The sequence below is a fragment of the Rissa tridactyla genome, chromosome Z (assembly GCF_028500815.1).
Source record: "Rissa tridactyla isolate bRisTri1 chromosome Z, bRisTri1.patW.cur.20221130, whole genome shotgun sequence".
Lineage (NCBI taxonomy): Eukaryota > Metazoa > Chordata > Aves > Charadriiformes > Laridae > Rissa > Rissa tridactyla.
Window position 1 is genome coordinate 60,671,878 of NC_071497.1, and position 15,613 is coordinate 60,687,490.

The 15,613-nt window shown below is 42.7% G+C and overlaps 1 protein-coding gene across 4 annotated transcripts in view; it reads left to right on the forward strand.

The window, feature by feature from the left end:
- The window catches only part of IQGAP2 (IQ motif containing GTPase activating protein 2), a 128,767-nt gene that overhangs the window by 22,924 nt on the left and 90,230 nt on the right, over nt 1–15,613 (forward strand). The window lies entirely within an intron of this gene.

Genomic DNA, 15,613 nt, shown 5'->3' on the forward strand with positions numbered 1-15,613 from the left:
AATGTACTAAGTTATATACACTTCGTTCTCAAAACAAATATTCAACAACATTTTTATAATTACTGAGCAAGGAAACAAGATCCTTGTGCTTTTGGAGTAGCTTGAAGTGCTGCTATTATTGTATGTAAAAAGCATATTTTACATTCAGTCTGTTCAGAATTTTTCAAAGATGCCTACTGTACTCAATTTATTCCTCTGGCCTCCACTGGTAAGTGTCTTGCTTCTGCTCTGTATTGTTGATGATGGTGTTTTCAGTCCTAAACTTTAGCTGGGTGACTTCCCTAGGAATTTCTGTAGAGAAAAGGAAACTGATTCGTAGAGCAAGCTGGGAAACCTCAGTGCTATGACAAACCATAGGATCTTTGGAACAGAGCAACCCAATGTACTTCACTCAGGAATCAACCATAAAATAGTACCCTGGGCTTTGTTTCTGCACCATTCCCCTCGCCAACACTGCATGGCACTGATGTCTACCTACTTAGCAGTTGCGGGGCAGCTAGCTGCCGATGATCTTGTCCTAGGGGCGTTGATATAAAAACCAGCCATTCTTACTTCATATTCACTATGCTGCCCCGTTTTCTGTAACAAACTTTGCCTCCTTTGCTCTTTCTTCCCCTTTCCACTGCAGAGCGATTCCCCATTCACATATTTGAGAGGGCAAGTGTCTTATTGCTGCCAGAGAGTGCTGTCCCGCTCCACATGTTCCTGTTGCCTTCATTGTGCAGTTGCAAGAGATTGCCCTTGGTCAGCTGAGTCAGCTCACTATGCTGGCAGGAAATTTGTAGCTCTTTTGCTGAGTTAGTTTTCTAGTGGTTTAGTGAGCTGACTAGTCTGATCAAGGGGTCAGAGGAGAATTGGTGCTGGCAAGGGGAAAGGGATGGGGTGCAGATGCACACTTGAGAGAGGGGAGAGAGCAAGTCTCCAGCCTCTCTTGCTAAGGGGTTAGTTCAGCTCCACCATCTCAGAAAACCTCAGTGAGTCAGGCTTTGATTTTACTCAAGGTTCCTCCTTGGTTTGTTGCAACTCATTACATGCTGGCTTCTGGCAAGATAGGAATAACACTTAGTCTCCAAATCCAGCCTTTTCTCTTCTATTACTACTATTACTAATTTATCTTCCTGGCTTTTTTCACCCTCCCTCCTTCCCAGGGCTACTTATCACTTTGAAATCAAGTCCTCTAGTTCATTTGAAGCATTTCCCTCTATATTTCACAAGGAAATGTGAAGTTATTTTTACCATTAATTACTTAAATTAGAATCTGCTATGATTAAGCCCCTCCTCTTCCCTGTATTTATTTTCATATGGGTTCATGCCTTTAGCAGTTTTCTCAAAGAAACACTCCTTTATCTCTGCCAGCAGGTGATGGGACTTTGCAGCCAGAACAGTCACTCCCAAGGCTGTTAGGTACCTGGAAGCATTTCTGGATCTCAATTTGGGAAATAGGAGTTTACTGGTAATGTTCATGGCTGATGCCTGCTACTGCATGTGGTGGGGATGAGTGCTGCAGTGCAGGGAGCCTTGTGCTTCCCCCATCAAGATGTTGGTTGGGTTGTCTCGGGTGGAGCTGATGCAGCAGCCTGATACTGCTGAACATCCTCCTCCTGTGTATGGGCCCCAGCGCTTGTCAGGGAGGAGAAGGTGGTGATTCTGGGGGTGCTCTTGGGTGGCAAGAGCTGCCGTGGGGGAACAGGCAGAGCAAGGGGAACCTCTTCCTTCACCGTGAGCTGTTGGGATAATTTAGTTGCCTCATGAGACTTTGCCCTGAGACAGACCCTTACTAATGCGAAAACAACCCAGCAATGAACATGTACAAAAAAAAAAAAAAAAAAAAACCAAACAAAAAACCCCAAACAAACAAAAAAACCCAACCAAACAAAAAACCCAAAAAAACCTTGCAGAAACAAGCAGAAATGCCTGTGTAGCTCCTAGCTCTGCTTCCTCAGGAGGCAAGTAATGCCATCTGAGGGGCCATGCTGGTGGCAGGGACAGGCTGGGGTGGCAAAGGTGCACAGTGGTGTTCTCCCCTTCTCTGACCTGGTGAAACAGCAGCATGCGAAAATGTCATATCTCTTCTCACTGCACAGTTATCACCCTCTCTGTGTACTTGATTAGGGGTTAAACACGTTAGCGTGCGGTCTCTATTCTGTACTTGTATGGTTTTAGCATTTTCTTTGTCACAACAGAGCCTGACAAAACTAGGGGCTCTGGAAAGTGAGATCACAGCCTCGGAGGGAGCAAGGTGGTCGTAATTCCAACTGTGGCAAAACGAGACCAGCACAGCTTGGGATTCTTGGGCGCTGGGCATGGGCTACCTCAGCAGCACACACCAGGTCCTGCCCTTCAGCCGTGCTGGGGTGCAGCTTTGCAGGAGGCACCAGCTTATGGATCGTCTTTTGCTGCTGTTGAATGGAAGGGTCCCAGCTGGGTGCTAGTCCCTGCTCCCCGGCAGTGGGGCTGCCCCCTGTGGGATGCCCGGAACCCTCTCCCTGGCTGTGGGGCTGGGTGGGTGGAAGCAGGACGGTGTCCTTGGCCCCAGGTGTGGCAGCTATTTGTGAAACTGCCCTGAGCTGTGTCTGCTGCCTGCTTGTTCCCAGCAGTGCCTTCCTGGGTGAAACGTGGGAGCGAGAACCTCCTCTCTGACATATTTGATTTCTGTTTACAGTTGCAAGCTTTTTTTTTCTTTTTGCTTCTATGAAACCTGAATGCACAAAGAGGACTTTTTGGTATTCAGCAGGCTGTGGATAGCAGTGACAATAAATAGACTGAAATGGGTAAAGCAAGGTGAGTTTTTCCATTCAGTTGTCAGCTGCTGAAATGACAGCAAATACTGTTGCAACTAATCAGCAGTGTGCAAACACAATGTGTTTTGGCCCATATTGAAGAGTAATAAATACTGAAATAAGCAATAAGTAGCAAAAGATTGGAGCAGACCGTGGCTGAGACAGTACTATGGTAGGAGTTATGTTTTTTCTCTGCATTTTGAAATGCCAGACTTAATTAAATGGGTGAAGAATGTGTACTTTCAGCTGCTTTTCAGACTGCTGTTTGCACACTTGCTTCCTGTAGCCCAGCTTTAATAAAAACTTTCCAAGTTTAACATGAAAGGAGAATCTTGTTGCTTATAGCTGATGCTTCTGCAAATACCTTCTGTACTAGGCACAGGATCTGTTGTATGTATACGGCATAGGAAATTGTTTTTTAAACACAATGAGGAAGCTTGTAATATCTGCAGAGGTCAATAATGTTTGAATAGGGTGTTATATTTGATATTGGAGAAAAAAACACATTTTGTTCTATTAGATTGCTGGCCCCTGTCTCCCCAGAATCACACAACCAATAAATCAAATTGTTGGTTGCTCATATATGTAGTTTGATTTATTACTTTTGTCTTTAAGGAAAAGTTATTGCATATTTAAAAAAAAAAAGTAGAGAAAAATGGATGGTATCCAGTATCCTTGAACTCCTGAGAAGAATAAAATCAAGAATAGGCAATTAGGAGTAGGGATTTTTTCACTTCAAGCAATGTAGCCATGGGTGCCTCTAACAGAAGCTCTCCAGACGTTATACCAATACACTTCCACTATCACTTGGGAAATTCTTCTGCTAAATAACAAAGGCTTAAGGTGGGTATGAACAGCAGTGTCACTAGCGCTAATGCCATATTAGATTAGGTTAATTTTAATAGGTAAAATTTACCACAACATCCTCCTTTCCAAAGATTACCTTTGTAATATCCAGAGAGTCAGATTCAGTCTTGAGTTTGGCTTTTACTGTTGCTTGTTTCTTTGCAGATGTGCAATTACCATGCTGTAAATGATAATAGAGATTTGAGGGGTTTTGAATCGTGATTGAAGCTTTGGCATATAATTCAAGTCAAGTTCACAGTAAATCTGTTGTGGCTGGCTGGGGTTATAATCATCCATAATTAAGCGGACACTATTTCTCTTGGCTTCTTGGAAATTATACCTTCTTACGTTAAGCTTGAGTTTGAACCATCATTTTACTAACCTTGTCTCTCTCTGCGTGAAATGGAATACACTTTGTTTCACAAAGTATATGCTGCAATTTCATAACCAGAACTGGCAGCATTTGTCTTACTTGTTTTTACTTTTCTTACTCAGCCATTCAACAGGACAGGAACCTTGTGAAACACTGAAGCTTTAGCTTCAATGTTAGGACAATGAAATCACAGTGAAGAAAAACTATCCAGGAAAATTTTTTTTTGAGAAGTCATTTTTTATTTTGAAAATGTAAACCCTCATTGTTTTCCAGTATCTTTAAAATAGAAAATCAAATAATCCATTTTACATTCCAAAACCTGCATGCTTCATTGTATTGGTTTTTATTAAATTGTTTTGCAATGGCTAGTTGCGGTATTGGTCACGGATGAGATCACAGTTGGAAGCTGCTGTGTAAAAATGCACATACGGTTTAACATGCTTAAAAGGTCAAGCCCTGAAGTGCTTAATTGGCTTCAGTTAAGGTTAACAGTTTTGCAGTACCATAGCACCATAGAAAGCTCAAGTTGCTCCAGTTGTCAGGACCGTGGGACCATGGAGGGTTGCTTTGGAGCCCACCCCATTCCTGGGCAGGTACCGGAGTCCTACGAGGGCTTGGGTGCTACAAGTGAATTCTGACAGGTTTAATGCTGCAGTTTCTCCATGAGTGAAGTTGTGGCAACTGTGCAGCTATGGCAGCTCATGAATTAATTAATGCTACTCACATGCTCTATTTTAAGTCCATTCCTTTCAGACTACTGGAAATCTTTAAAGCTTTGCTTTTAAGAGGTAAATGCATAAAATTGTAATATAGTTGTAAAACTAGCTGGCAGAAAACGTCAAGATACTTCTTGGTAACCTATTTTGTATGGGTTCATAAAAAAAGGCATTCTTCTGGGAGTCATATTCTGCTGACACATTGTAGATTATGAACTTTGGCTTATCTCCCTCTCTGTCTGCCTTAAACCTGATAAAGCACCAGTCAACACGGCTGGCAGCAGCTCTGTAAAGGCCAAATGTTTAAAATTAGGCTATTTCTTGAGATGAAATTCTTGGAAGAATCATACTTAGCCAGGATATACCACTCCCTGAAGTAGCTCAATGTGTACAGAGGCATTGATCAGCCAGTATACTTGCTGTTTCATGTCTTGATCCTCAAGGATACTCACCTAGCAGACAGACTGCCAGCTATTGAGTTGAACAGGGTGGTTTTTTGTTCCAGATGGTTGTATGATTGTACAGATATGCCGGAGTTCTCATATGCAAGTGTCAGTGACATCAATCAATCCAATAATTGCTTGGAGAGTCATATTTGCATATGAAAAGTCTTAATAGTAAGATCTGAAGGAGAGAGAAACCTTTGTGCTAGTTTCTGTACAGGATGCATTGACCTGCTCACTGGGATGTTGAGGTAATTTGTGCACATGGTATGGGTCATTGCTCACTGTGTATAGTTGCGGAATAATGCTGCTGAGTAATGATGGATGTGACTTTGTTTTTTGGAGACTAAACCATATGGCACTTATCCCATAGCATGCACTGAAGCTAACAGTACAGCCATTTCTGGGCCAGTTCGCTTTCCCAAAGTTTTCCACTTTTATTTTTGGCACCACTCTCTTGTAAAATGAATTGTGATTTTTTTTTTTAATAGAAGAGCAACAAATTTGAAGTTAGTTCATGCTCTGATGCCCTCATATTTGTGTAGTTTGTAGGTTCAGCTTCAGCAAGAGGGCACGCAGCACTTTCCTTTCTCCTTCACTCTCCCCGTTGCAACTTGGATTATCTTGAAAGTCTGTTTGACTTTATACTCCACTCAAAAGACTAGCTGCTTGTCAGGTCAAACTGGTGGCTTCATTCTGCACCCTGAGTAGCTCCCAGTGAATATTAACTGTAACCTGAGGTGGCCTCATCAAGGTATCAGTAACTGAGTCGTTATGGTACTGTATGGAGCAAAGCAAGGAGTAGGGGAGCAGGCTACCAGGGGAGTCTGGCAGGGATTCTTGCACATCACTGACCAAAACTTAAACATCTGGAAAGATGGCAAAGGAAAGCTTGAGGCTGAGTTGTGCAGGGAGGAGCACAGCTGTGGGTATTAGAGGTACCAGAGGGACTTGAGGTATGCACCTTCCAAAGGGATTTATATAAAGTTACTGTTGGGAAGAACCTCTGACAGTAACTGTGGGATGGAAGGGCACTGTTTTATCCTTTGCTTAATGTTAAAGGGCTTAAGTGTTTCTCTTAACATTTGGGTAGGTCCTTTTGCACTCTTTGGACTCTGCTCGGTAGGTCAGAGTGTAGTTCCTATTCATCTGAGAGCAGCCAAGGCCTTTGCTTCCCTGTGTGTTAATGATGGAATAAATCACGGAATGTGTGCCAGGGAATATGCGCTGTGTGCCCATGCCACCATACTGGACCGTGAGCTGTGGCGGTTGCATGTCACACTGCTGGTGTAGCTGACCAGCAAGTGGTGTGTTCTGCCTGGCACATATCCCATTGTGCTATAACTATAGTGTAGCACTCGGAAAGTTTTGTTATGTTGTCATGTGTCTGTGTGCTGTGGACTGGAGGAGGAAATTACCTGGGCCAATGGAATCTGCTTTTTAACAGCTCCCTTGCAGGAGTGTACTTTTCACGTGCTGAGCTCCTCCTTTCCCAGCTGCCACGTCCTGGAGAGCTGTTGATCTTTGGGAGAAGGGTTTATTCAGGCTCTTGCAGAAACTGCTGTGGGGACATGTGAATGGCTCTTCACAGATCAGAAGAGCTGAGGCAGCAACTTTGCTTGGTGACCCTTATAACACTACTTTGTGTAGACCACTGCTGTTGGTGAGGAGCCCATAGGTATGTCCTGGTGGGATCTCACTGCATGGGAAACGAGAAATTGACTGTTCACAAGAAATATGCTTGTAGAGCAGGAGACTTTTGCAATAGCTTTGTTGATGATAGAAATCCAGGTCCCTACGACTTGTTTAGCTGCTGTTTTTTTTAGCGACTTGTTTTGTCTGGAGATCCCAGAATTGGTCCAGTAACTGTTGAGATTTGCAAAATAATCAATGTGCCACTATATCTCCAGTTCTGGATTGGAAAAACAACCCAGGGAATGGAAGGGTCAGTGCTCACTGAACGTGTAGATGTGACCTTGCACCTGGCTTTTGCCTGCCAGCTACTGCAGGCAAGCACTTTATGAGATAAGGCAGTTGCTGAGGGATATAAGACTGTGCTCCCTTAAAAATCACTTTTGGTGCAAATATCTCAACATTCATTGACTGGGGAAGAACACTGCCACAGTTTGTACCTCGTATCTTTGGGTATGGAGTAATTTTAGAAAGTGCTTTGGCCGTTGATGTTGCTCACTACAGACCACATGAATCCTGTGTTAGAAGATACAGCTATTGCAAAACCACAGTGTTCCCCACCACGAGATGACGGGCAGCCCTCTGTGAGGGACTCAGTTGCTGACAGAAATTTGGAAGATGCTTTTTAAAGCAACACGTGGTCAGACTCATAACCAAGCTGGTTAAGTAGTGGCGGTGTGTGTTTCAGTGTGTGTACTGTATGGTGCTTTTGATTGTTGTCAGTCGCAGTGTTTCACGTGCTTTAAGAAATATGGCTTTCTACTCACATGCATTTAAATGCAAGGATTTTTAAAGAGGTAGAGTACAGCAGCGTCCCAGAGTTGCGCATATGCACCATGCAGGAGCTCAGATATTTGTGAGATCACCTCTTCTTAGTGTTCTGGAGCCACTACCATTTGAAGCTGACAGTGTGACAGCCTCCCATAACTGCTTTTGCTACTTTTGTGGATAGATGTAGAAATAGGCATGTGCAGGCATCTGTAGGAGGGGCAAGTAAAACCCTCAAATTCTCTCCACCTCACCCAAGGTAGGGAGGGCTGTGAAAATGACTCTCAGTGCTTTACTGTTTGCTTGTTTTCCAGCCCATGTTTCTTCCAATTGCTTATGTACTTTCTGTAGTGGACAGGAAGAGAGATTTCAGGGTAATCTCTTCAATCCCAGGTTTAACACTGACAGGGAAAAAGGTTCTTCAAGCTATTTTTTTGAAAATTTAAATGATGTATCTGTTTTTCAGCTGAGTTCAGGAACTGGCTTGCATTCTTGAATTAGTACAACCTAAACTAATTCAGTCGCATGTGTGAAGGAATGTTTTCTCTAAAACCCAAACAAAAAGTATTCCTTGCCAAGGTTTTGATTTTGGAGTTCCAAATCATATTAGGTAGTCAGACAACCTCTTAATACCAGTGCATGTGCAGATGAAAAAACAATCCATGGAGTTTACCTGTTTGTAAAAAGAGAAATGGTAGCCCAAAATATCCTTGCTGTAATTGCCCACAGTGTATGCATTCAGAATTATTTTCGTGTTAGCTGCAAAATAAAGAGGTGAGATAGTGTTTGTCTGTTTCTGCAGTGGCAGCAGTACATGGCCTCTGAACACTTAATGTATTCCACTGTTTCTACTGCACACTAGCACCATTCTTGACAACTAAGGCCTTGAAATTGGTTTCAGAAGTAGAGACTGAGAGCTGTGAATGGGTTTTGAGCCTGACAAATTTGAGTCTGGGGGAAGGGCTGTGAATGAATCCTCTCAATTGAATGAATGGAGCTGCTCTTGAGCTTGAAGTGCTAGGAAGGATTTCACATGGCTTACAGCAACTATAAATGGTATGCAGGTTCTGGCTTGGAAGCAGAGATCTCCACTAGTTGCAAGTGTAACAGCTCTACCAGCTTGAAAGGGAGAGAATCTTGCAGGTTTTTGCTTTTATTCAAGTTGAATTGAGAAATGTTGACAAGTGAGTTGTTATGGCATTGGGTATAGATTTATTCTGGTAGGATGACGGTTAACTGCATGAATAATTTTCCAGCTACCCAGAGGACAAACAGCTAGCCTGCCCTGGGATGGGAGCTCACAGGCTTGCAATTGTAAAGGTGTGCCATAAATGTCTGTGGTGCAGAAGTATCCTACTCTGTGAGGCAGCGAAGATGAGAGCCTGTATTGTAATCCTGGGTCTTCTTACTCCCACATGGGTTGTTAAAGCTCTTGGGTTATCAGTGGTACGTTCACCCTGCAAGGGAAGTGATAAAGCTAGTCTGACAACTCAAGCTCTTCTGCCATCTATAGGGTGCTAACTATTTCTAAAAGTTGGTTGCCATCAAAGTGGAGACGGGAGCATTATAAAATTTGGTGCAGTAAGTGAGAGTGTAAAAGGAACTCTTGTAAAAAATGAAATTGCCTTAAAACCAATGTTTTTCATTACTGTTAGACTGCTCCCTAACAGTCTGCCTGTTGTAGGGCCAAAGGCAGAATTTGCACATGAAGGCAATAAAAGCTGCAGTGGTTGCTGCAGCCAAGCATCCATCACTGCACTGGAATTGCCCTGCCATGGCCTAGTTGAGCTTCAGGAACTGCTGTGTTTGTTTCCCAGTGGGTGGAATAGGGAGAAGCAATGGGAGAAAGGAGAGAACGGGAAATAGTTCACTGCAGTTGTGCAAAAAGTACACCCCACCTGGAGGCTTAAATGTGGGAGGAATTTGTAGAGGGCCACTGGATGCAGGGTACGGACCCTGGCGGCTGCTCCTGGGCTGTGAGGCTGGTTGGGTGCATGGAGGATGCCACTGCATGCCAGCCACACTTACCCAAGGGGCACCCTGTCACTGGTCTTACAGAAGGCATCAGAGCATCAAATGCATCATAAGTCACTCTGTGGCAGGAGTTTCTTTAAAGGCTTACTGTCAACCAGGCTACTTTAAGACAGTTAAATAGCATGATTTACATCAAACATCTATCTACACATTGTGCCAAACCTCTTTTTCCACTGTTAAATAAACAAAGCGATGAAATAACACGCCATCGGTGGATGTTAAAAGCTGGAACATCTTCCTTTCCTGACAACTTCCAAGCTGTGGATTGCATCACCTCCCTTGCCATGGCCCATGGAAAGCACAGTGCGCTTTACTCGAGCATGTCTGCATTTACGTGATGTACAGGCTTGGTCATGTGGGGTTTGCTTTGCAGCATGTTTGGAGGAGTGCCAGGCCTTGGTCTCAGCTGCTCTCTCTTTGCTGGAACAGAGTTCAATGGGATTCGTGACTGAAGACGGGTTTCAGGGCTTCCCGTTTTTCTGATTAACATCTACAGAATAGGGAAGAGTCAACTTGATACAGCCAGTAACTTTTGAGATGCACTCTCTTTGACTGCTTTCAAAAACAGAAATCAAAACTCTTCACTTCTTTGTTGCACGTGAGCTGTTGGGGGTGGGGGGGAAAGTGGTGGTCTTTCTTTTATAAAGTATTGATGGCACTAAACGAGCTGTATGTTTGCACTTTTTTATTTTTAATAGCATGCTTTTACAGTATTTTCACATGTCCTCTTCGTGTCCCCTTCCCCTTGTTTTCCGCCCCAAGAACACTGATCTAACCTTATGATTCGCTTAATACTTACTAGTGGGATGACTGCTATCTTTTTTTGGGAGAGCTTATATTTTAGTTGAAGTTTTGGTAAATGCAAGAGTAAAGTATGGAATGCTATTAGGATATTTCTGTGTTTGGTTTATAAAGCTGGCAGATGCTTTTTAATATTTCTGCTGTTTTCAGTCCCCACAGAGAGAGACCTTGATCTGCTGCTGCTAAATAAATATAATTCTGTTGTGATTCCAATTTCAACATTTTCTCCACTTCCTCAAGGTCAAAGTGGTATCACATGATGGTTAGTAGCAAATATTTTTTTCCTTAGTGAGAAGTAATAGGAGAGAACATACTTTTAAACAGGAACTTATTCCAGAAGGGATTATTTACTCATGGGCTTATGCACTCTTATTATGTTACAGAGAAACTAGGAGTACATGGAGACTTCTCAAAATTTTTCTGGCATCTTGTGTTCCTTTTAAAAGCTGTTTGTTGTCAGAGAAGACTGTAAGTAAGAAAGATGGTGTCTACTTGAGTTTTCAGTGCCTGAAACTGGCAGGGACTAACCCATTTGCTGTGGTGGTTACTGGCAGAGATTGCAATGGTATTTTCAATGTCAACAGTAATTATTGTGCTTCTTAGGAAAACATGTTAAACAGCATTTTCAGACATTTGTAAAGATGTCTAACAAAAGATTGAACTTGTCCATGGCAGTGAAAAAAAAAAAAGGCTAGGAACGCAGGGGTAACTGGAGGATTTAACAAGATTGACCTTTAATAACCTGAGATGCCAAGGAAGAGGCACTAGACTGCAGCTGCTCCTCTGAAATCTGTAAAGGGCTCCTGATACACTTAGCATCCGCTGGAGTCAGTAGAGCTGTTACTTGTATTTGTTCCGCTTTCTGAAAGCGAGGCCAAAACCTGTATGTTGGTAAAAGGTTGTATTTGATGCAGTTTTTCTTTTGGATTCTGCTTTAATGCAGAAAGAATTGGATCTGTCCATCTTTAAGGACTTTTCCTTTCTTGTGTCTTGTCATTAGATTTAAAAATGTAGGGTTGAACTCTGCTGTTGCTTCCTAAAAACATTGATACCTACATTTCAGTGCAGAATTTTTATCAGTCCCTTGGTTTCCAGCAAGTTCAAAGATGCATGCATGCAGTGCTTCTGACTTACAATGTCAAGATCCATGTGTTGCAAAAGAAACCGCTTTCTCAGGGCAGAGTTTGCAGGGCTCTGGCTATTCTGTTTCTGTGCTGTCTGTGAACTGGGTGTCACTAGAGAAATTGTATCTTCTGTGAAGATCCTGTTTAGCTGGTACTTTGATAACATGATTAGATTAATAATTAATGCTGAGTGTGCTGTGTGGCCTTTCATGTAACCCAGGATGCAAACAAGCAGGTGACTGTTATTAAAAATTGTCTCTGCCTGCAGCATACCAAAGGCTTATGGTTCATCAGCAACAAAAAAAGCAGAACAAGACATTTGTAGAATGTTTTGTTTTTATCTGTGTCTTAACTTTCTCTTGCTTACAGGAACGTCAGGGAGGAAGACTGAGATAAAGTGTGAGAACCACTTGGCAGTTTTCAAGGAAGAGCAAATTCCTTTTGGCACTTCCTCCCCACCCCTGTTGCCCTGCAATTGATGAACTGGTATGAAAATGGCTTTCTGGCCTTCCACAGGGCTTTAAAAACAGTACACCAAAATAGACCGCTTTTTTTTTTTTTAATTAAGAGAGTGAGAGGATAAGATGAAACAAATGATTTTTGTAAACTAAGTGCTATGACAGCTGCTTGTGCTTCTGGCAGGCATGAAAACCAGTCCAGTTCTTCAAAGAAAAAAAACTTTGAGCTCTTGACTGCTGTGTGTGCTAAGAAGGTACTGAGGGAATTACTTACTCGTGTAAGGCTTTAGGTCTCCCACTTCTCAGTTTCATTTTAAGAGGCAGATGAACAAAGCTCCTGACCTTTCTCTGCTGGTCAGTTTCTTTTTTTTTCTAGCCATATGTTTCAGGATGCAGAATTGTGCTGGGACGTGCAGCAGTACGACAGAGCAGGCACCTTGCAGATGTAGCATGGGTTTTCTTGAGCATCTGTAGCAGAACAGTGGAAGCAGATATAGCAGAAGAAGCTGCAGCTGGGGTTTTCCTCCTCCTGCCACAGAAGAGGAACATCTGCTCTTCTCAAGACTGGCCAAGCAAGGATTTGGGAAAAGGATGTGCAAATTTTTTAGCCGAACTACACGTCCAATTATTTGATATGAGGCGTTCAGCTTTTTGAGTGCTTCTATCAAAATTAGCATGTGTCTAGTGTGAAATGGCTATCACCTTGAAGCAGTGAATCCTTTCACATGTCTGCCTACTAGTAAAAATGCTGTCTGGGGAGCATTAGAGCATGCAAGTAAAACAAGAAAACTGCTTTGTTTAGAAGTACAGCTTTGGTAATGTCTGATAAAGCACTTTCTAAAATAACAGTTGTTAGAGCTTTTGCACAATACCGCTTTCATCCACTTCTGACATTTAAATGTTGAAATACTATTGAGTCAGTGTTGCAGAATGTTTCCATGATGACCATATTACTCTAAGGAGACTGATCAAGGAGCCAAAAAACTGAATAACCTCAGGCATTTTTTCTCCTGCTGCATCATCTATTGGAAAGTTTCACTCAAGGCACACATTCAGAAATTGTGATGAAGTACCCTGACATAGTATGTCCTAGAAAGTGGCTTAATGAGTTTAAAGTGCAATCCTAACTTGAATAGAAGTCATGATTTAAAGGTCAAAAGTGCTTGAGCTAGTGATAAAAATGAGCCTTTGTTGTAATTCACTTCTGTTAGCTATGCTGGCTTGTGGTGCTGCAAGCGAGCTCTACTGGATTTTCCTAGAGGTAAGACTTCAACTAGAATTTATTAATTGATGCAAACCTGGCAAAACAGATTAAAAACTTATTACTTGATCTGCAGAAGTGCTTTTTTTTAACAGCTGCAAATAGTAGGTGAAATAGCTGGAGTCCCATAGTGGAATTTCAAGGTTGGAGACTGGAAGAAGTGTTTTAAATTATAAACTTGGCATACCTGCACAGGAGTTGAAAATGGACTCCTGCCACTTTTCTGAGTGAAACTGTGTGAGAAACACGCAGTGGGTGCTTTGTAGTGCACCCGACCTGTTCTTCCTCCCACCCTGGGAAAGCATCAGGATACTTGAGAGGGGACCGATAGCTTTGTTCTGTTTGACTTGTTCATGTATTCAGCAGGCTTGACAGTTTTCCATGATGTGAATGGTAAAGAAACACACACCTAAGTCACTAAGGAGCCCGCTAATAGCTTTTTTCTAAAACTTAAAAAACGCAATTTCTTAGGCTTAACTGTTTACATGTTCATCTCTGTGTCTGCCCTGTTAAAGTGAGCAGCAGCTCTGTTCTTCTGGCATGTAGGAATTATGTCTGGCAAGTCTTTACCCCTGATCACATGTGTTAGAGGGACTAAAATATTTTTTTTATTCAGACCTGATGCTAGCTGCTGAAATATTTCACCATCTCTTTGTCTGCCACTTCTTTTCTTCCACTCCGGTTAGGTCTCATTAGAAAAGTGCTTCACTAACATGGTGTTACAACTGAAGATATAGATCTACAGATCAGGAGGGCAAAAGGTTCAGGCTTTGACATAGTTATTGCATTGATTAAGTCTACTTTTTTTTATAGTCACATTGATTGAGATCTACCTTTGTCGTGCGTTTTCTGAGCACTCGAGAAAATACTGTATTGCAGATACCCTGTCTGGCAGTGGTGTGTGCAACTTTGAACTTTGAGTGACCTATTTGAATAGATTAGGGATGAATACAGTGAATATCCTGTCTCAGTATCTACAAAAGACATTGCACAGTAAGTATGGCACTACTGTAACACACATGGCTTTCTGCTAGGCAGGGGGAGAATGAAAACTTTTGAACACGGTGCAGTGCAGATGGTTTACTGCTGTCATTGTGTGTGTCAAAGCAAGAGATTTGGAGAAGGAAATAGCAATACTTAGACTGGATGTGCATTGGTAAACGAAACAGGTGAAAGATGTTTAGATGTTCCCTCTGATGATATTGCAACTAAATGGTTTTGTCAACAGTGAAGGAGGGAAGAGAAAGATCTGTGCCGGCTGTGAGGCTTGATTGAGTGCTTCTGCCCCATTAGCTGGGTCTGAGGGTTGGGGACAGAGTCAGGGGTTGCAATTCCCTAGCCACTGCTGATAAAGCCTGTTCCTGCTTTTGGGGAAAGCTTATCTCACTGTTCATCTGCTTTAGCCTCGGAGTACGTCCTGGGAAAATCAGCTGGCAAAGTTGTGAATGGTCTTTATGGCAGAAATTAGACCAGGATAATGTCAGACAAACTGAAGTGTGAGCTTGGAGGTGAGGAAAGAGATGAAGAGCAGAGGCAAACATGTGGGCTGATGGCCTGTGGGGGAAGGGGTGGCCCATGCAGGGAACAGAGGAACAGATCCAGCAAACTCTGCAAGCCTGTCTCAACAGGATCACAGACAAGCAGTCCAAGAAGCTGGAAAAGCAATGAAAGGGAGGATGGGGACCGGAGGACGGCTCTTTGGATGAGGAAAGAAGCTTCCTCAGAAGATGAAAATATGTTGTTCCTTCCCTGCTGTAAAAAGGCAGGAGGAGGAGTGGAGGGCTGTGCTGTTGAGGAGTGGGAAGAAAGGGTTGATGTTTAGTGTGATGAGATTTGACATCTTTCTCCACCTGGTCTGGCTGGAGCTGCCATGAAAGGGATGGATAAAGACTCTGGGGGTAACGTGGTGTGCAGGGAGATGGCAACCTGCAGGACTGCCCAGTGAAGCACACTTGCCACACAGTAGCCTTCTGGTGGCTGCCAAAACATAATTTTACTGGAACCCTCTCTCAGTTTAGCAGATGGGGTGGAATATTTTATGTAATACTATGAACAGCGATATTAGTCTTGATTACTTTTATTTTTTTTCATTCTTTGTGATTCTGGAAACTCTGAATTGGTATGGTTCAAATATTGCTCCTCCCTCAGAACCAGTACTAATCAGTGTTCGCTTCTGTAGGGATAAGATCCTTGTTCTGCTCCATCCAAGTGTTGAGCTGTAAACTTTGTCTACTCATGCTGTAAACAATGACTTTCATCTAATAATGAATTGCTAAAGCACAGTGTGTTCCTTGCTCTTTTAAAGTAGCTTAGATGT